This window comes from Salmo salar, chromosome 13 (assembly GCF_965601325.2).
Source record: "Salmo salar chromosome 13, fSalSal1, whole genome shotgun sequence".
NCBI lineage: Eukaryota > Metazoa > Chordata > Actinopteri > Salmoniformes > Salmonidae > Salmo > Salmo salar.
In genome coordinates, this window is record NC_138303.1 from 12197678 (window position 1) to 12216692 (window position 19015).

At 40.2% G+C, this 19015-nt stretch overlaps 20 non-coding genes across 20 annotated transcripts; all 20 read left to right on the forward strand.

Annotated features, from left to right (window-relative positions):
• The first annotated feature begins 18 nt into the window (after window positions 1-18).
• Window positions 19-90, forward strand: trnah-gug (transfer RNA histidin (anticodon GUG)). Its single transcript has one exon. It is a non-coding gene; the product is annotated as a tRNA-His (tRNA).
• A 530-nt stretch (window positions 91-620) lies between these two features.
• On the forward strand, window positions 621-694 carry trnat-agu (transfer RNA threonine (anticodon AGU)). The gene has a single exon. It is a non-coding gene; the product is annotated as a tRNA-Thr (tRNA).
• A 307-nt stretch (window positions 695-1001) lies between these two features.
• trnah-gug (transfer RNA histidin (anticodon GUG)) lies at window positions 1002-1073 on the forward strand. Its single transcript has one exon. It is a non-coding gene; the product is annotated as a tRNA-His (tRNA).
• A 530-nt stretch (window positions 1074-1603) lies between these two features.
• Window positions 1604-1677, forward strand: trnat-agu (transfer RNA threonine (anticodon AGU)). Its single transcript has one exon. It is a non-coding gene; the product is annotated as a tRNA-Thr (tRNA).
• A 307-nt stretch (window positions 1678-1984) lies between these two features.
• On the forward strand, window positions 1985-2056 carry trnah-gug (transfer RNA histidin (anticodon GUG)). The gene has a single exon. It is a non-coding gene; the product is annotated as a tRNA-His (tRNA).
• Window positions 2057-2586: 530 nt separating this feature from the next.
• trnat-agu (transfer RNA threonine (anticodon AGU)) lies at window positions 2587-2660 on the forward strand. Its single transcript has one exon. It is a non-coding gene; the product is annotated as a tRNA-Thr (tRNA).
• A 307-nt stretch (window positions 2661-2967) lies between these two features.
• trnah-gug (transfer RNA histidin (anticodon GUG)) lies at window positions 2968-3039 on the forward strand. Its single transcript has one exon. It is a non-coding gene; the product is annotated as a tRNA-His (tRNA).
• Window positions 3040-5006: 1967 nt separating this feature from the next.
• trnat-agu (transfer RNA threonine (anticodon AGU)) lies at window positions 5007-5080 on the forward strand. The gene has a single exon. It is a non-coding gene; the product is annotated as a tRNA-Thr (tRNA).
• A 307-nt stretch (window positions 5081-5387) lies between these two features.
• trnah-gug (transfer RNA histidin (anticodon GUG)) lies at window positions 5388-5459 on the forward strand. Its single transcript has one exon. It is a non-coding gene; the product is annotated as a tRNA-His (tRNA).
• A 530-nt stretch (window positions 5460-5989) lies between these two features.
• trnat-agu (transfer RNA threonine (anticodon AGU)) lies at window positions 5990-6063 on the forward strand. Its single transcript has one exon. It is a non-coding gene; the product is annotated as a tRNA-Thr (tRNA).
• A 308-nt stretch (window positions 6064-6371) lies between these two features.
• Window positions 6372-6443, forward strand: trnah-gug (transfer RNA histidin (anticodon GUG)). The gene has a single exon. It is a non-coding gene; the product is annotated as a tRNA-His (tRNA).
• Window positions 6444-6973: 530 nt separating this feature from the next.
• Window positions 6974-7047, forward strand: trnat-agu (transfer RNA threonine (anticodon AGU)). Its single transcript has one exon. It is a non-coding gene; the product is annotated as a tRNA-Thr (tRNA).
• Window positions 7048-7355: 308 nt separating this feature from the next.
• Window positions 7356-7427, forward strand: trnah-gug (transfer RNA histidin (anticodon GUG)). Its single transcript has one exon. It is a non-coding gene; the product is annotated as a tRNA-His (tRNA).
• Window positions 7428-7957: 530 nt separating this feature from the next.
• trnat-agu (transfer RNA threonine (anticodon AGU)) lies at window positions 7958-8031 on the forward strand. The gene has a single exon. It is a non-coding gene; the product is annotated as a tRNA-Thr (tRNA).
• A 307-nt stretch (window positions 8032-8338) lies between these two features.
• On the forward strand, window positions 8339-8410 carry trnah-gug (transfer RNA histidin (anticodon GUG)). Its single transcript has one exon. It is a non-coding gene; the product is annotated as a tRNA-His (tRNA).
• Window positions 8411-10377: 1967 nt separating this feature from the next.
• On the forward strand, window positions 10378-10451 carry trnat-agu (transfer RNA threonine (anticodon AGU)). The gene has a single exon. It is a non-coding gene; the product is annotated as a tRNA-Thr (tRNA).
• A 307-nt stretch (window positions 10452-10758) lies between these two features.
• trnah-gug (transfer RNA histidin (anticodon GUG)) lies at window positions 10759-10830 on the forward strand. Its single transcript has one exon. It is a non-coding gene; the product is annotated as a tRNA-His (tRNA).
• Window positions 10831-11360: 530 nt separating this feature from the next.
• trnat-agu (transfer RNA threonine (anticodon AGU)) lies at window positions 11361-11434 on the forward strand. Its single transcript has one exon. It is a non-coding gene; the product is annotated as a tRNA-Thr (tRNA).
• Window positions 11435-11741: 307 nt separating this feature from the next.
• trnah-gug (transfer RNA histidin (anticodon GUG)) lies at window positions 11742-11813 on the forward strand. The gene has a single exon. It is a non-coding gene; the product is annotated as a tRNA-His (tRNA).
• Window positions 11814-12343: 530 nt separating this feature from the next.
• Window positions 12344-12417, forward strand: trnat-agu (transfer RNA threonine (anticodon AGU)). The gene has a single exon. It is a non-coding gene; the product is annotated as a tRNA-Thr (tRNA).
• The last annotated feature ends 6598 nt before the right edge of the window (window positions 12418-19015 follow it).

The window sequence follows — 19015 nt, forward strand, 5'->3', positions numbered from 1 at the left end:
AGCAATCTCTGTTAGCTTGCCGTGATCGTATAGTGGTTAGTACTCTGCGTTGTGGCCGCAGGAACCCCGGTTCGAATCCGGGTCACGGCACTTCATTGCCATTTCGAAAGGGTTGTACTTTTGATTGAGTTGAAACTTACTCTGTGAGCTAAGAAAATCCCTGAAATGACCAAAATGATGAAGAAATAGTGTATGATTCTGAATGTTTACTCATATCTCGTGACACACCTATCACATGTTAATGCCCACTTTGGGTCCCAAACTGTAGTTTAAGAATCCATGTCAGAGGATCTTGAGTTTATTCAGCTCGAGACCCAAATGAAAAATGTACTGTCCTCGAATGACCCAAATTAAGAAGAAATAGTATGTGACTACAAATGTTTACTGATATCTCGCTGCCCACCTCTCACATACTCAGGCCCACTTTGGGTCCCAAAACATAGCATAAGAAACCCTGTTGCTAGACAATTGAAGGTGTCCATATCGATTCCAAAATTAGTAAATAACATCTGTTTTGTGATGTGATTTTGCAAGACAGAGATATGGGTTAAATGAACGAGACTGGTTTGACTTAAATACGTGTGGCGGTGACCTTACCTGCATCAGATGTGATGTCTATGGGCGCTGTGGCTTAGTTGGTTAAAGCGCCTGTCTAGTAAACAGGAGATCCTGAGTTCGAATCTCAGCAGAGCCTTTTCAAGCAGTTCATTGAACACATTGATGGAAAAGGTCAGAGTGGAGGGCACTCTGCTATTCTCAACCAATGGGTTAACAGAATTAGGAGTGTTGAGAGGAGAGAAGACTTGAGGAGGGTGCAACTGAGATGTTCCAAATTCACGGAAAAAGATAACTTTTTGAATGAATTACAACGTACCAACTGTCTGAAGTTCAACTGGTTCTTCAGTTTATTCATTTAGAGCGCTAAATGAAAAGAGTTTAGCCAGCTTGTACAACTCTCTGTCAGAGCATGAGTAGGCTCTACAAGCAATCTCTGTTAGCTTGCCGTGATCGTATAGTGGTTAGTACTCTGCGTTGTGGCCGCAGGAACCCCGGTTCGAATCCGGGTCACGGCACTTCATTGCCATTTCGAAAGGGTTGTACTTTTGATTGAGTTGAAACTTACTCTGTGAGCTAAGAAAATCCCTGAAATGACCAAAATGATGAAGAAATAGTGTATGATTCTGAATGTTTACTCATATCTCGTGACACACCTATCACATGTTAATGCCCACTTTGGGTCCCAAACTGTAGTTTAAGAATCCATGTCAGAGGATCTTGAGTTTATTCAGCTCGAGACCCAAATGAAAAATGTACTGTCCTCGAATGACCCAAATTAAGAAGAAATAGTATGTGACTACAAATGTTTACTGATATCTCGCTGCCCACCTCTCACATACTCAGGCCCACTTTGGGTCCCAAAACATAGCATAAGAAACCCTGTTGCTAGACAATTGAAGGTGTCCATATCGATTCCAAAATTAGTAAATAACATCTGTTTTGTGATGTGATTCTGCAAGACAGAGATATGGGTTAAATGAACGAGACTGGTTTGACTTAAATACGTGTGGCGGTGACCTTACCTGCATCAGATGTGATGTCTATGGGCGCTGTGGCTTAGTTGGTTAAAGCGCCTGTCTAGTAAACAGGAGATCCTGAGTTCGAATCTCAGCAGAGCCTTTTCAAGCAGTTCATTGAACACATTGATGGAAAAGGTCAGAGTGGAGGGCACTCTGCTATTCTCAACCAATGGGTTAACAGAATTAGGAGTGTTGAGAGGAGAGAAGACTTGAGGAGGGTGCAACTGAGATGTTCCAAATTCACGGAAAAAGATAACTTTTTGAATGAATTACAACGTACCAACTGTCTGAAGTTCAACTGGTTCTTCAGTTTATTCATTTAGAGCGCTAAATGAAAAGAGTTTAGCCAGCTTGTACAACTCTCTGTCAGAGCATGAGTAGGCTCTACAAGCAATCTCTGTTAGCTTGCCGTGATCGTATAGTGGTTAGTACTCTGCGTTGTGGCCGCAGGAACCCCGGTTCGAATCCGGGTCACGGCACTTCATTGCCATTTCGAAAGGGTTGTACTTTTGATTGAGTTGAAACTTACTCTGTGAGCTAAGAAAATCCCTGAAATGACCAAAATGATGAAGAAATAGTGTATGATTCTGAATGTTTACTCATATCTCGTGACACACCTATCACATGTTAATGCCCACTTTGGGTCCCAAACTGTAGTTTAAGAATCCATGTCAGAGGATCTTGAGTTTATTCAGCTCGAGACCCAAATGAAAAATGTACTGTCCTCGAATGACCCAAATTAAGAAGAAATAGTATGTGACTACAAATGTTTACTGATATCTCGCTGCCCACCTCTCACATACTCAGGCCCACTTTGGGTCCCAAAACATAGCATAAGAAACCCTGTTGCTAGACAATTGAAGGTGTCCATATCGATTCCAAAATTAGTAAATAACATCTGTTTTGTGATGTGATTTTGCAAGACAGAGATATGGGTTAAATGAACGAGACTGGTTTGACTTAAATACGTGTGGCGGTGACCTTACCTGCATCAGATGTGATGTCTATGGGCGCTGTGGCTTAGTTGGTTAAAGCGCCTGTCTAGTAAACAGGAGATCCTGAGTTCGAATCTCAGCAGAGCCTTTTCAAGCAGTTCATTGAACACATTGATGGAAAAGGTCAGAGTGGAGGGCACTCTGCTATTCTCAACCAATGGGTTAACAAAATTAGGAGTGTTGAGAGGATAGAAGACTTGAGGAGGGTGCAACTGAGATGTTCCAAATTCACGGAAAAAGAGACCTTTTTGAATGAATTACAACGTACCAACTGTCTGAAGTTCAACTGGTTCTTCAGTTTATTCATTTAGAGCGCTAAATGAAAAGAGTTTAGCCAGCTTGTACAACTCTCTGTCAGAGCATGAGTAGGCTCTACAAGCAATCTCTGTTAGCTTGCCGTGATCGTATAGTGGTTAGTACTCTGCGTTGTGGCCGCAGGAACCCCGGTTCGAATCCGGGTCACGGCACTTCATTGCCATTTCGAAAGGGTTGTACTTTTGATTGAGTTGAAACTTACTCTGTGAGCTAAGAAAATCCCTGAAATGACCAAAATGATGAAGAAATAGTGTATGATTCTGAATGTTTACTCATATCTCGTGACACACCTATCACATGTAACCTCTTGGGGCTAGGTGGGACGCTAGCGTGCCACCCGTGGTGCACTCCATCAACAGCAGGTGCATTTCAAGAGCGGCAAATTTGAATCCAAATAAATGTCAAAATTCAAATTTTTCAAAAATACAACTATTTTACACCATTTGAAAGATAAACATCTCCTTAATCTAACCACGTTTTACGATTTCAAAAAGGTTTTACGGCGAAAGCATAAATTTAGAGTATGTTAGGACAGTACATTCACAAGAGTTGTGTGTAATGTTTTGTCAAGTCAAAGACAGGGTCACCAAAACCATAAAACCAGCTAAAATGATGCACTAACCTTTTACAATCTCCATCAGATGACACTCCTAGGACATTATGTTAGACAATGCATGCATTTTTAGTTCTATCAAGTTCATATTTATATCCAAAAACAGCGTTTTACTATGGCATTGATGTTGAGGAAATCGTTTCCCTCCAATAACCGGCAGTCAAGTCAGCGTCACAAATTAAATAATTAAAATTAGAAAACATTGGTAAAATATTATATTGTCATTTAAAGAATTATAGATTTACATCTCTTGAACGCAATCAACTTGCCAGATTTAAAAATAACCTTACTGGGAAATCACACTTTGCAATAATCTGAGCACTGCGCCCAGAAAAATACGCGTTGCGATACAGACTAGACGTCATGTTGGGGAGATCTAAAATCGAAAATACTATGTAAATAATCCATTACCTTTGATTCTCTTCATCAGATGTCACTTCCAGGTATCACAGGTCCATAACGAATGTAGTTTTGTTCAAAAAAGCTCATCATTTATGTCCAAAAATCTCCGTCTTGTTAGCACATGATCTAAGCCAGCCGGACTTCTCGTCATGAACGAGGGGAAAAAATATATTTACGTTCGTTCAAACATGTCAAACGTTGTATAGCATAAATCATTAGGGCCTTTTTTAACCAGAACATGAATAATATTCAAGGTGGACGAATGCATACTCTTTTATAACGTATTGGAACGAGGGTACCCAACATGAACACGCGCGCCAGGTGTCTAATGGGACATCATCGTTCCATGGCTCTTGTTCGGTCAGATCTCCCTCCAGAAGACTCAAAACACTTTGTAAAGGCTGGTGACATCTAGTGGAAGCAATAGGAAGTGCCAAAATATTCCTAAGCCCCTGTGTTTTTCAATGGGATAGGTTTAAAGTCAATACAACACATCAGGTATCCACTTCCTGTCAGAAAATGTCTCAGGGTTTTGCCTGCCAAATGAGTTCTGTTATACTCACAGACACCATTCAAACAGTTTTAGAAACTTTAGAGTGTTTTCTATCCATATATAATAAGTATATGCATATTCTAGTTACTGGGTAGGATTAGTAACCAGATTAAATCGGGTACATTTTTTTTATCCAGACGTGCAAATGCTGTCCCCTAGACCCAACAGGTTAATGCCCACTTTGGGTCCCAAACTGTAGTTTAAGAATCCATGTCAGAGGATCTTGAGTTTATTCAGCTCGAGACCCAAATGAAAAATGTACTGTCCTCGAATGACCCAAATTAAGAAGAAATAGTATGTGACTACAAATGTTTACTGATATCTCGCTGCCCACCTCTCACATACTCAGGCCCACTTTGGGTCCCAAAACATAGCATAAGAAACCCTGTTGCTAGACAATTGAAGGTGTCCATATCGATTCCAAAATTAGTAAATAACATCTGTTTTGTGATGTGATTTTGCAAGACAGAGATATGGGTTAAATGAACGAGACTGGTTTGACTTAAATACGTGTGGCGGTGACCTTACCTGCATCAGATGTGATGTCTATGGGCGCTGTGGCTTAGTTGGTTAAAGCGCCTGTCTAGTAAACAGGAGATCCTGAGTTCGAATCTCAGCAGAGCCTTTTTAAGGAGTTCATTGAACACATTGATGGAAAAGGTCAGAGTGGAGGGCGCTCTGCTATTCTCAACCAATGGGTTAACAAAATTAGGAGTGTTGAGAGGAGAGAAGACTTGAGGAGGGTGCAACTGAGATGTTCCAAATTCACGGAAAAAGATAACTTTTTGAATGAATTACAACGTACCAACTGTCTGAAGTTCAACTGGTTCTTCAGTTTATTCATTTAGAGCGCTAAATGAAAAGAGTTTAGCCAGCTTGTACAACTCTCTGTCAGAGCATGAGTAGGCTCTACAAGCAATCTCTGTTAGCTTGCCGTGATCGTATAGTGGTTAGTACTCTGCGTTGTGGCCGCAGGAACCCCGGTTCGAATCCGGGTCACGGCACTTCATTGCCATTTCGAAAGGGTTGTACTTTTGATTGAGTTGAAACTTACTCTGTGAGCTAAGAAAATCCCTGAAATGACCAAAATGATGAAGAAATAGTGTATGATTCTGAATGTTTACTCATATCTCGTGACACACCTATCACATGTTAATGCCCACTTTGGGTCCCAAACTGTAGTTTAAGAATCCATGTCAGAGGATCTTGAGTTTATTCAGCTCGAGACCCAAATGAAAAATGTACTGTCCTCGAATGACCCAAATTAAGAAGAAATAGTATGTGACTACAAATGTTTACTGATATCTCGCTGCCCACCTCTCACATACTCAGGCCCACTTTGGGTCCCAAAACATAGCATAAGAAACCCTGTTGCTAGACAATTGAAGGTGTCCATATCGATTCCAAAATTAGTAAATAACATCTGTTTTGTGATGTGATTTTGCAAGACAGAGATATGGGTTAAATGAACGAGACTGGTTTGACATAAATACGTGTGGCGGTGACCTTACCTGCATCAGATGTGATGTCTATGGGCGCTGTGGCTTAGTTGGTTAAAGCGCCTGTCTAGTAAACAGGAGATCCTGAGTTCGAATCTCAGCAGAGCCTTTTCAAGCAGTTCATTGAACACATTGATGGAAAAGGTCAGAGTGGAGGGCACTCTGCTATTCTCAACCAATTGGTTAACAGAATTAGGAGTGTTGAGAGGAGAGAAGACTAGACGAGGGTGCAACTGAGATATTCCAAATACACGGAAAAAGAGACCTTTTTGAATGAATTACAACGTACCAACTGTCTGAAGTTCAACTGGTTCTTCAGTTTATTCATTTAGAGCGCTTAATGAAAAGAGTTTAGCCAGCTTGTACAACTCTCTGTCAGAGCATGAGTAGGCTCTACAAAGCAATCTCTGTTAGCTTGCCGTGATCGTATAGTGGTTAGTACTCTGCGTTGTGGCCGCAGGAACCCCGGTTCGAATCCGGGTCACGGCACTTCATTGCCATTTCGAAAGGGTTGTACTTTTGATTGAGTTGAAACTTACTCTGTGAGCTAAGAAAATCCCTGAAATGACCAAAATGATGAAGAAATAGTGTATGATTCTGAATGTTTACTCATATCTCGTGACACACCTATCACATGTTAATGCCCACTTTGGGTCCCAAACTGTAGTTTAAGAATCCATGTCAGAGGATCTTGAGTTTATTCAGCTCGAGACCCAAATGAAAAATGTACTGTCCTCGAATGACCCAAATTAAGAAGAAATAGTATGTGACTACAAATGTTTACTGATATCTCGCTGCCCACCTCTCACATACTCAGGCCCACTTTGGGTCCCAAAACATAGCATAAGAAACCCTGTTGCTAGACAATTGAAGGTGTCCATATCGATTCCAAAATTAGTAAATAACATCTGTTTTGTGATGTGATTTTGCAAGACAGAGATATGGGTTAAATGAACGAGACTGGTTTGACATAAATACGTGTGGCGGTGACCTTACCTGCATCAGATGTGATGTCTATGGGCGCTGTGGCTTAGTTGGTTAAAGCGCCTGTCTAGTAAACAGGAGATCCTGAGTTCGAATCTCAGCAGAGCCTTTTCAAGCAGTTCATTGAACACATTGATGGAAAAGGTCAGAGTGGAGGGCACTCTGCTATTCTCAACCAATTGGTTAACAGAATTAGGAGTGTTGAGAGGAGAGAAGACTAGACGAGGGTGCAATTGAGATATTCCAAATACACGGAAAAAGAGACCTTTTTGAATGAATTACAACGTACCAACTGTCTGAAGTTCAACTGGTTCTTCAGTTTATTCATTTAGAGCGCTTAATGAAAAGAGTTTAGCCAGCTTGTACAACTCTCTGTCAGAGCATGAGTAGGCTCTACAAAGCAATCTCTGTTAGCTTGCCGTGATCGTATAGTGGTTAGTACTCTGCGTTGTGGCCGCAGGAACCCCGGTTCGAATCCGGGTCACGGCACTTCATTGCCATTTCGAAAGGGTTGTACTTTTGATTGAGTTGAAACTTACTCTGTGAGCTAAGAAAATCCCTGAAATGACCAAAATGATGAAGAAATAGTGTATGATTCTGAATGTTTACTCATATCTCGTGACACACCTATCACATGTTAATGCCCACTTTGGGTCCCAAACTGTAGTTTAAGAATCCATGTCAGAGGATCTTGAGTTTATTCAGCTCGAGACCCAAATGAAAAATGTACTGTCCTCGAATGACCCAAATTAAGAAGAAATAGTATGTGACTACAAATGTTTACTGATATCTCGCTGCCCACCTCTCACATACTCAGGCCCACTTTGGGTCCCAAAACATAGCATAAGAAACCCTGTTGCTAGACAATTGAAGGTGTCCATATCGATTCCAAAATTAGTAAATAACATCTGTTTTGTGATGTGATTCTGCAAGACAGAGATATGGGTTAAATGAACGAGACTGGTTTGACATAAATACGTATGGCGGTGACCTTACCTGCATCAGATGTGAGGTCTATGGGCGCTGTGGCTTAGTTGGTTAAAGCGCCTGTCTAGTAAACAGGAGATCCTGAGTTCTAATCTCAGCAGAGCCTTTTCAAGCAGTTCATTGAACACATTGACGGAAAAGGTCAGAGTGGAGGGCACTCTGCTATTCTCAACCAATGGGTTAACAAAATTAGGAGTGTTGAGAGGATAGAAGACTTGAGGAGGGTGCAACTCAGATATTCCAAATACACGGAAAAAGAGACCTTTTTGATTGAATTACAACGTACCAACTGTCTGAAGTTCAAACGGTTCTTCAGTTTATTCATTTGGAGCGCTAAATGAAAAGAGTTTAGCCAGCTTGTACACCTCTCTGTCAGAGCATGAGTAGGCTCTACAAGCAATCTCTGTTAGCTTGCCGTGATCGTATAGTGGTTAGTACTCTGCGTTGTGGCCGCAGGATCCCCGGTTCGAATCCGGGTCACGGCACTTCATTGCCATTTCGAAAGGGTTGTACTTTTGATTGAGTTGAAACTTACTCTGTGAGCTAAGAAAATCCCTGAAATGACCAAAATGATGAAGAAATAGTGTATGATTCTGAATGTTTACTCATATCTCGTGACACACCTATCACATGTAACCTCTTGGGGCTAGGTGGGACGCTAGCGTGCCACCCGTGGTGCACTCCATCAACAGCAGGTGCATTTCAAGAGCGGCAAATTTGAATCCAAATAAATGCCAAAATTCAAATTTTTCAAAAATACAACTATTTTACACCATTTGAAAGATAAACATCTCCTTAATCTAACCACGTTTTACGATTTCAAAAAGGTTTTACGGCGAAAGCATACATTTAGAGTATGTTAGGACAGTACATTCACAAGAGTTGTGTGTAATGTTTTGTCAAGTCAAAGACAGGGTCACCAAAACCATAAAACCAGCTAACATGATGCACTAACCTTTTACAATCTCCATCAGATGACACTCCTAGGACATTATGTTAGACAATGCATGCATTTTTAGTTCTATCAAGTTCATATTTATATCCAAAAACAGCGTTTTACTATGGCATTGATGTTGAGGAAATCGTTTCCCTCCAATAACCGGCAGTCAAGTCAGCGTAACAAATTAAATAATTAAAATTAGAAAACATTAGTAAAATATTATATTGTCATTTAAAGAATTATAGATTTACATCTCTTGAACTCAATCAACTTGCCAGATTTAAAAATAACCTTACTGGGAAATCACACTTTGCAATAATCTGAGCACTGCGCCCAGAAAAATACGCGTTGCGATACAGACTAGACGTCATGTTGGGGAGATCTAAAATCGAAAATACTATGTAAATAATCCATTACCTTTGATTCTCTTCATCAGATGTCACTTCCAGGTATCACAGGTCCATAACGAATGTAGTTTTGTTCAAAAAAGCTCATCATTTATGTCCAAAAATCTCCGTCTCGTTAGCACATGATGTAAGCCAGCCGGACTTCTCGTCATGAACGAGGGGAAAAAATATATTTCCGTTCGTTCAAACATGTCAAACGTTGTATAGCATAAATCATTAGGGCCTTTTTTAACCAGAACATGAATAATATTCAAGGTGGACGAATGCATACTCTTTTATAACGTATTGGAACGAGGGTACCCAACATGAACACGCGCGCCAGGTGTCTAATGGGACATCATCGTTCCATGGCTCTTGTTCGGTCAGATCTCCCTCCAGAAGACTCAAAACACTTTGTAAAGGCTGGTGACATCTAGTGGAAGCAATAGGAAGTGCCAAAATATTCCTAAGCCCCTGTGTTTTTCAATGGGATAGGTTTAAAGTCAATACAACACATCAGGTATCCACTTCCTGTCAGAAAATGTCTCAGGGTTTTGCCTGCCAAATGAGTTCTGTTATACTCACAGACACCATTCAAACAGTTTTAGAAACTTTAGAGTGTTTTCTATCCATATATAATAAGTATATGCATATTCTAGTTACTGGGTAGGATTAGTAACCAGATTAAATCGGGTACATTTTTTTTATCCAGACGTGCAAATGCTGTCCCCTAGACCCAACAGGTTAATGCCCACTTTGGGTCCCAAACTGTAGTTTAAGAATCCATGTCAGAGGATCTTGAGTTTATTCAGCTCGAGACCCAAATGAAAAATGTACTGTCCTCGAATGACCCAAATTAAGAAGAAATAGTATGTGACTACAAATGTTTACTGATATCTCGCTGCCCACCTCTCACATACTCAGGCCCACTTTGGGTCCCAAAACATAGCATAAGAAACCCTGTTGCTAGACAATTGAACGTGTCCATATCGATTCCAAAATTTGTAAATAACATCTGTTTTGTGGTATGATTTTGCAAGACAGAGATATGGGTTAAATGAACGAGACTGGTTTGACTTAAATACGTGTGGCGGTGACCTTACCTGCATCAGATGTGATGTCTATGGGCGCTGTGGCTTAGTTGGTTAAAGCGCCTGTCTAGTAAACAGGAGATCCTGAGTTCGAATCTCAGCAGAGCCTTTTTAAGGAGTTCATTGAACACATTGATGGAAAAGGTCAGAGTGGAGGGCGCTCTGCTATTCTCAACCAATGGGTTAACAAAATTAGCAGTGTTGAGAGGATAGAAGACTTGAGGAGGGTGCAACTGAGATGTTCCAAATTCACGGAAAAAGATAACTTTTTTAATGAATTACAACGTACCAACTGTCTGAAGTTCAACTGGTTCTTCAGTTTATTCATTTAGAGCGCTAAATGAAAAGAGTTTAGCCAGCTTGTACAACTCTCTGTCAGAGCATGAGTAGGCTCTACAAGCAATCTCTGTTAGCTTGCCGTGATCGTATAGTGGTTAGTACTCTGCGTTGTGGCCGCAGGAACCCCGGTTCGAATCCGGGTCACGGCACTTCATTGCCATTTCGAAAGGGTTGTACTTTTGATTGAGTTGAAACTTACTCTGTGAGCTAAGAAAATCCCTGAAATGACCAAAATGATGAAGAAATAGTGTATGATTCTGAATGTTTACTCATATCTCGTGACACACCTATCACATGTTAATGCCCACTTTGGGTCCCAAACTGTAGTTTAAGAATCCATGTCAGAGGATCTTGAGTTTATTCAGCTCGAGACCCAAATGAAAAATGTACTGTCCTCGAATGACCCAAATTAAGAAGAAATAGTATGTGACTACAAATGTTTACTGATATCTCGCTGCCCACCTCTCACATACTCAGGCCCACTTTGGGTCCCAAAACATAGCATAAGAAACCCTGTTGCTAGACAATTGAAGGTGTCCATATCGATTCCAAAATTAGTAAATAACATCTGTTTTGTGATGTGATTTTGCAAGACAGAGATATGGGTTAAATGAACGAGACTGGTTTGACATAAATACGTGTGGCGGTGACCTTACCTGCATCAGATGTGATGTCTATGGGCGCTGTGGCTTAGTTGGTTAAAGCGCCTGTCTAGTAAACAGGAGATCCTGAGTTCGAATCTCAGCGGAGCCTTTTCAAGCAGTTCATTGAACACATTGATGGAAAAGGTCAGAGTGGAGGGCACTCTGCTATTCTCAACCAATTGGTTAACAGAATTAGGAGTGTTGAGAGGAGAGAAGACTAGACGAGGGTGCAATTGAGATATTCCAAATACACGGAAAAAGAGACCTTTTTGAATGAATTACAACGTACCAACTGTCTGAAGTTCAACTGGTTCTTCAGTTTATTCATTTAGAGCGCTAAATGAAAAGAGTTTAGCCAGCTTGTACAACTCTCTGTCAGAGCATGAGTAGGCTCTACAAGCAATCTCTGTTAGCTTGCCGTGATCGTATAGTGGTTAGTACTCTGCGTTGTGGCCGCAGGAACCCCGGTTCGAATCCGGGTCACGGCACTTCATTGCCATTTCGAAAGGGTTGTACTTTTGATTGAGTTGAAACTTACTCTGTGAGCTAAGAAAATCCCTGAAATGACCAAAATGATGAAGAAATAGTGTATGATTCTGAATGTTTACTCATATCTCGTGACACACCTATCACATGTTAATGCCCACTTTGGGTCCCAAACTGTAGTTTAAGAATCCATGTCAGAGGATCTTGAGTTTATTCAGCTCGAGACCCAAATGAAAAATGTACTGTCCTCGAATGACCCAAATTAAGAAGAAATAGTATGTGACTACAAATGTTTACTGATATCTCGCTGCCCACCTCTCACATACTCAGGCCCACTTTGGGTCCCAAAACATAGCATAAGAAACCCTGTTGCTAGACAATTGAAGGTGTCCATATCGATTCCAAAATTAGTAAATAACATCTGTTTTGTGATGTGATTTTGCAAGACAGAGATATGGGTTAAATGAACGAGACTGGTTTGACATAAATACGTGTGGCGGTGACCTTACCTGCATCAGATGTGATGTCTATGGGCGCTGTGGCTTAGTTGGTTAAAGCGCCTGTCTAGTAAACAGGAGATCCTGAGTTCGAATCTCAGCGGAGCCTTTTCAAGCAGTTCATTGAACACATTGATGGAAAAGGTCAGAGTGGAGGGCACTCTGCTATTCTCAACCAATTGGTTAACAGAATTAGGAGTGTTGAGAGGAGAGAAGACTAGACGAGGGTGCAATTGAGATATTCCAAATACACGGAAAAAGAGACCTTTTTGAATGAATTACAACGTACCAACTGTCTGAAGTTCAACTGGTTCTTCAGTTTATTCATTTAGAGCGCTAAATGAAAAGAGTTTAGCCAGCTTGTACAACTCTCTGTCAGAGCATGAGTAGGCTCTACAAGCAATCTCTGTTAGCTTGCCGTGATCGTATAGTGGTTAGTACTCTGCGTTGTGGCCGCAGGAACCCCGGTTCGAATCCGGTTCACGGCACTTCATTGCCATTTCGAAAGGGTTGTACTTTTGATTGAGTTGAAACTTACTCTGTGAGCTAAGAAAATCCCTGAAATGACCAAAATGATGAAGAAATAGTGTATGATTCTGAATGTTTACTCATATCTCGTGACACACCTATCACATGTTAATGCCCACTTTGGGTCCCAAACTGTAGTTTAAGAATCCATGTCAGAGGATCTTGAGTTTATTCAGCTCGAGACCCAAATGAAAAATGTACTGTCCTCGAATGACCCAAATTAAGAAGAAATAGTATGTGACTACAAATGTTTACTGATATCTCGCTGCCCACCTCTCACATACTCAGGCCCACTTTGGGTCCCAAAACATAGCATAAGAAACCCTGTTGCTAGACAATTGAAGGTGTCCATATCGATTCCAAAATTAGTAAATAACATCTGTTTTGTGATGTGATTTTGCAAGACAGAGATATGGGTTAAATGAACGAGACTGGTTTGACATAAATACGTGTGGCGGTGACCTTACCTGCATCAGATGTGATGTCTATGGGCGCTGTGGCTTAGTTGGTTAACTTCTCTAGGGCCGGCGGGACGAAATCGTCTCACCTACGTAACAGCCAGTGGAATCCTGTGGCGCGTTATTCAAATACCTTAGAAATGCTATTACTTCAATTTCTCAAACATATGACTATTTTACACCATTTTAAAGACAAGACTCTCGTTAATCTAACCACACTGTCCGATTTCAAAAAGGCTTTACAACGAAAGCAAAACATTAGATTATGTCAGCAGAGTACCCAGCCAGAAATAATCAGACACCCATTTTTCAAGCTAGCATATAATGTCACAAAAACCCAGAAGACAGCTAAATGCAGCACTAACCTTTGATGATCTTCATCAGATGACAACCCTAGGACATTATGTTATACAATGCATGCATGTTTTGTTCAATCAAGTTCATATTTATATCAAAAAACAGCTTTTTTAAATTAGCATGTGACGTTCAGAACTAGCATACCTCCGGTGAATTTACTAAATTACTCACGATAAACGTTCACAAAAAACATAACAATTATTTTAAGAATTATAGATACAGAACTCCTCTATGCACTCGATATGTCCGATTTTAAAATAGCTTTTCGGTGAAAGCACATTTTACAATATTCTCAGTAGATAGCCCGGCATCACAGGGCTAGCTATTTAGACACCCACCAAGTTTAGCCTACACCAAAATCAGATTTACTGCAAGAAAAATATTATTACCTTTGCTGTCTTCGTCAGAATGCACTCCCAGGACTTCTACTTCAATATGTGGTTTGGTTTGGTCCAAAATAATCCATAGTTATGTTCCAACAGCGGCGTTTTGTTCGTGCGTTCTAGACACTATCCGAATGGTAAATAAGGGTCACGCGCATGGCGCATTTCGTGACAAAAAAATTCTAAATATTCCATTACCGTATTCCATTTTTATGCCATTTTTCTCGTAAAAAAGCGATAATATTCCGACCGGGAATCTGCATTTAGGTAAACAGACGAAAGAAAATAAAGCATGGGGTCGACTCGGGCACGCGCCTAAGCTCATAGTACTTTTCTCGTAAAAAAGCGATAATATTCCGACCGGGAGTCGTTGAATCCGTTCAGAGACGATAGAATAAAAACATGGTGTCGTCTCGTGCACGAGCATGAAGCCCTTTGTCCTCTGATAGACCACTTAGCAAAAGCGCTTGTGTGTTTCAGCCCATGTTTTTCCCGGGCTCTGAGAGCCCATGGGAGCCGTAGGAAGTGTCACGTAACAGCAGAGATCCTTTGTAATGGATAGAGATGACAAAGAAGGCCAAGAAATGGTCAGACAGGGTACTTCCTGTACAGAATCTTCTCAGGTTTTGGCCTGCCAAATGAGTTCTGTTATACTCACAGACACCATTCAAACAGTTTTAGAAACTTTGGAGTGTTTTCTATCCAAAGCTAATAATTATATGCATATTCTAGTTTCTGGGCAGGAGTAATAATCATATTAAATCGGGTACGTTTTTTATCCGGATGTGAAAATACTGCCCCCTATCCATAACAGGTTAAGAAATACAACTTTTACATTACCCTGCAGTTTACCTATAAAGTGGGCTGATGGTGAAGTAGACATACTCGGTACTCATATCACAAAATATATAAATAAGCTCTCCACAATGAATTTCAATAGAAAACTTGTAAAAATAGACTAGATCCTGCAACCATGAAGAGGTAAATACCTGTCTATTTATGGAAAAATTGCCCTGATTAACTCCTTAGTCATATCTCAGTTTACGCACTTACTTATGGCGCTACCTACTCCTGATGATTCATTTTTCAAATCAAATGTGTAAAAAATATTTTGCTTTATCTGGGACGCTAAACCAGACAAAATAAAATGTGCCTATCTATATAATGAATATGAATTGGGTGGTTTGAGATTATTAAATATAAAAGCACTAAACCTCTCTCTAAAAGCTTCACTCATTCAAAAGTTTTATTTGAACCCTAAATGGTTCTCAAGTAGATTACTAAGAAAAGCTCATCCATTGTTTAAAAATTGCCTTTTTGCCTTAGTGCAGATTGCCATGTCTCATTTTCAATTAATTGAAAATTATACTTTTTAAAAAGTATCTCTCTTTTTCAAACAAGCATTGCAGAACTGGCTACAACTTCAATTTCATCCCCCTGAAAAGATAGAACAAATATTACAACAAATATTATGGCTGAACTCAAATGTGCTGGTTGATAAAATACCTGTATTTATGGGAAAGATGTTTGAAAAGGATATTTTATTCTTAAATGAAATTGTAAATTGGAATGGCAGAGTTATGTCCTTCATGATGTTATCAGAATTGTATGGAAAGGTCTGCTCAATCCAAGAGTACAACCAATTGATTACAGCATTGCCCCAAAAAATGGAGGAGGCGGGTGGCGTTGGGAGTAGGTAGGGAACTGGTCTGTCTGCCCAATATAAAGGATCAAAACTGGCGGTGGAATAAAAATAGCATAAATAGGAAAGTATACTAGTTTCATTTGAGGACCAGGATGTTGACAACTGTGCCATACAGATTGCAAAATAGTTGGGAAGAGATTTTTGATGTACCGATTCCATGGTACAGGGTGTATGAGTTGATATATAAAACAACGCAAGATTCAAGACTTTGTGCTTTTCAGCTAAAATTATAATATAGAATTCTTGCCACCAACAAAAGGTTGAATACTTGGGGCATAAAATCATCGAAGCTCTGCAGATTTTGTTCTAAGGATACAGAATCAATAGACCATTTATTTTGGTATTGCCCTCAGGTAGCCTGTTTCTGGTCTCAGGTTCAGGAATGGCTGAAAATGCATAGCATTGATCTAAAATTGACCCTAGAAATAGTACTGTTGGGAGATCTGGAGAGACCGGGTCAGTCAATTACTAATATACTAATACTTTTAGTAAAAGTATTTATCTTCAACTCACAATCTGTGGATTCTATTCGATTTGATAGATTGAAATTGTACATTAACCTGTTGGGGCTAGGGGGCAGTATTTTCACGGCTGGATAAAAAAACGTACCCGATTTAATCTGGTTACTAATCCTACCCAGTAACTAGAATATGCATATACTTATTATATATGGATAGAAAACACCCTAAAGTTTCTAAAACTGTTTGAATGGTGTCTGTGAGTATAACAGAACTCATTTGGCAGGCAAAACCCTGAGACAGATTCTGACAGGAAGTGGATATCTGATGTGTTGTATTACCTTTAAACCTATGCCATTGAAAAACACAGGGGCTGAGGAATATTTTGGCACTTCCTATTGCTTCCACTAGATGTCACCAGCCTTTACAAAGTGTTTTGAGTCTTTTACTGTGAGATCTGACCGAACAAGAGCCATGGAACGGTGATGGCCGATTAGACTCTGGCGCGCGAGTTCATGTTGGGTACCCTCGTTTCAATACGTTATAAAAGAGAATGCATTCGTCCACCTTGAATATTATTCATGTTCTGGTTAAAAAAGGCCCTAATGATTTATGCTATACAACGTTTGACATGTTTGAACGAACGTAAATATATTTTTTCCCCTCGTTCATGAAGTGAAGTCCGGCGGGCTTAGATCATGTGCTAACAAGACGGAGATTTTTGGACATAAATGATGAGCTTTTTTGAACAAAACTACATTCGTTATGGACCTGTGATACCTGGAAGTGACATCTGATGAAGAGAATCAAAGGTAATGGATTATTTACATAGTATTTTCGATTTTAGATCTCCCCAACATGGCGGCTAGTCTGTATCGCAACGCGTATTTTTCTGGGCGCAGTTCTCAGATTATTTCAAAGTGTGATTTCCCAGTAAGGTTATTTTTAAATCTGGCAAGTTGATTGCGTTCAAGAGATGTAAATCTATAATTCTTTAAATGACAATATAATATTTTACCAATGTTTTCTAATTTTAATTATTTAATTTGTGGTGCTGACTTGACTGCCGGTTATTGGAGGGAAACGATTTCCTCAACATCAATGCCATAGTAAAATGCTGTTTTTGGATATAAATATGAACTTGATAGAACTAAAAATGCATGCATTGTCTAACATAATGTCCTAGGAGTGTCATCTGATGGAGATTGTAAAAGGTTAGTGCATCATTTTAGCTGGTTTTATGGTTTTGGTGACCCTGTCTTTGAATTGACAAAACATTACACACAGCTATTGTCAATGTACTCTCCTAACATAATCTAACTTTATGCTTTCGCCGTAAAACCTTTTTGAAATCGGACAACGTGGTTAGATTAAGGAGATGTTTATCTTTCAAAGGGTGTAAGATAGTTGTATGTTTTAAAAATTTGAATTTTGACATTTATTTGGTTTCAAATTTGCCGCTCTTGAAATGCACCTGCTGTTGATGGAGTGCACCACGGGGGGGACGCTAGCGTCCCACCTAGCCCATAGAGCTTAAACATCACAGTATAGTTGAAAGATATGTGTTGCATACAAACCCAAAGTGGGTGGCCAGCAGAGATAGATGGAATGGGCTGAGGGAAGCTGAGGGTTGGTATGTGGAATTGGAGACAAGTGGGAGTGGAGATGCTGGGTGTGAGATAGAATGATGGACAAAGATAAAAGTTCAAAAACATATTTAAAAAGTAAAAATAAATCATAATAAAAAGTACATTTCAATGACACTAAGTGGCAGTGTTTTTACAACTAATGTCGGTTTGCCTGAGGCTGATGCCGTGCAGGTGTTTGTACACATGCATATACACACACTCTCATTCAAATAAACACATACAAGAACACACATGTAATAGTGCCAGACATGCACACAAACATATACAGTTGGCATTGCTGTTATGATTTTAGTTGTCCTTGATGTCCTTTGTTTAAATTATTATAATAATTTTTTTGAATAGTTGTTTGCTATTTTCTTCTGTCTTTTCCTTTTTTCTCTTTAATTCAGTCTCTTGGTTGTTGGTGCATTGGGGGTTTCTTGTGGATGGGGAATCAAATCAAATCAAATGTATTTATATAGCCCTTCTTACATCAGCTGATATCTCAAAGTGCTGTACAGAAACCCAGCCTAAAACCCCAAACAGCAAGCAATGCAGGTGTAGAAGCACGGTGGCTAGGAAAAACTCCCTAGAAAGGCCAAAACCTAGGAAGAAACCTAGAGAGGAACCAGGCTATGAGGGGTGGCCAGTCCTCTTCTGGCTGTGACGGGTGGAGATTATAACAGCACATGGCCAAGATGTTCAAATGTTCATAAATGACCAGCATGGTCAAATACTAATAATCATAGTAGTTGTCGAGGGTGCAACAAGTCAGTAACACAAGAGTAAGTGTCAGTTGGCTATTTCATAGCCGATCTTTGAGAGTATCTCTATCGCTCCTGCTTTCTCTAGAGAGTTGAAAATAGCAGGTCTGGGACAGGTAGCACATCCGGTGAACAGGTCAGGGTTCCAGCAGGTCTGGGACAGGTAGCACGTCCGGTGAACAGGTCAGGGTTCCATAGCTGCAGGCAGAACAGTTGGAACTGGAGCAGCAGCACGGCCAGGTGAACTGGGAACAGCAAGGAGTCATCAAGCCAGGTAGTCATGAGGCATGGTCCTAGGGCTCAGGTCCTCCGAGAGAGAGAAAGAAAGAAAGAGAGAAAGAGAGAATTAGAGAGAGCATATTTAAATTCACACAGGACACCGGAAAAGACAAGATAAATACTCCAGATGTGACAGACAGACCCTAG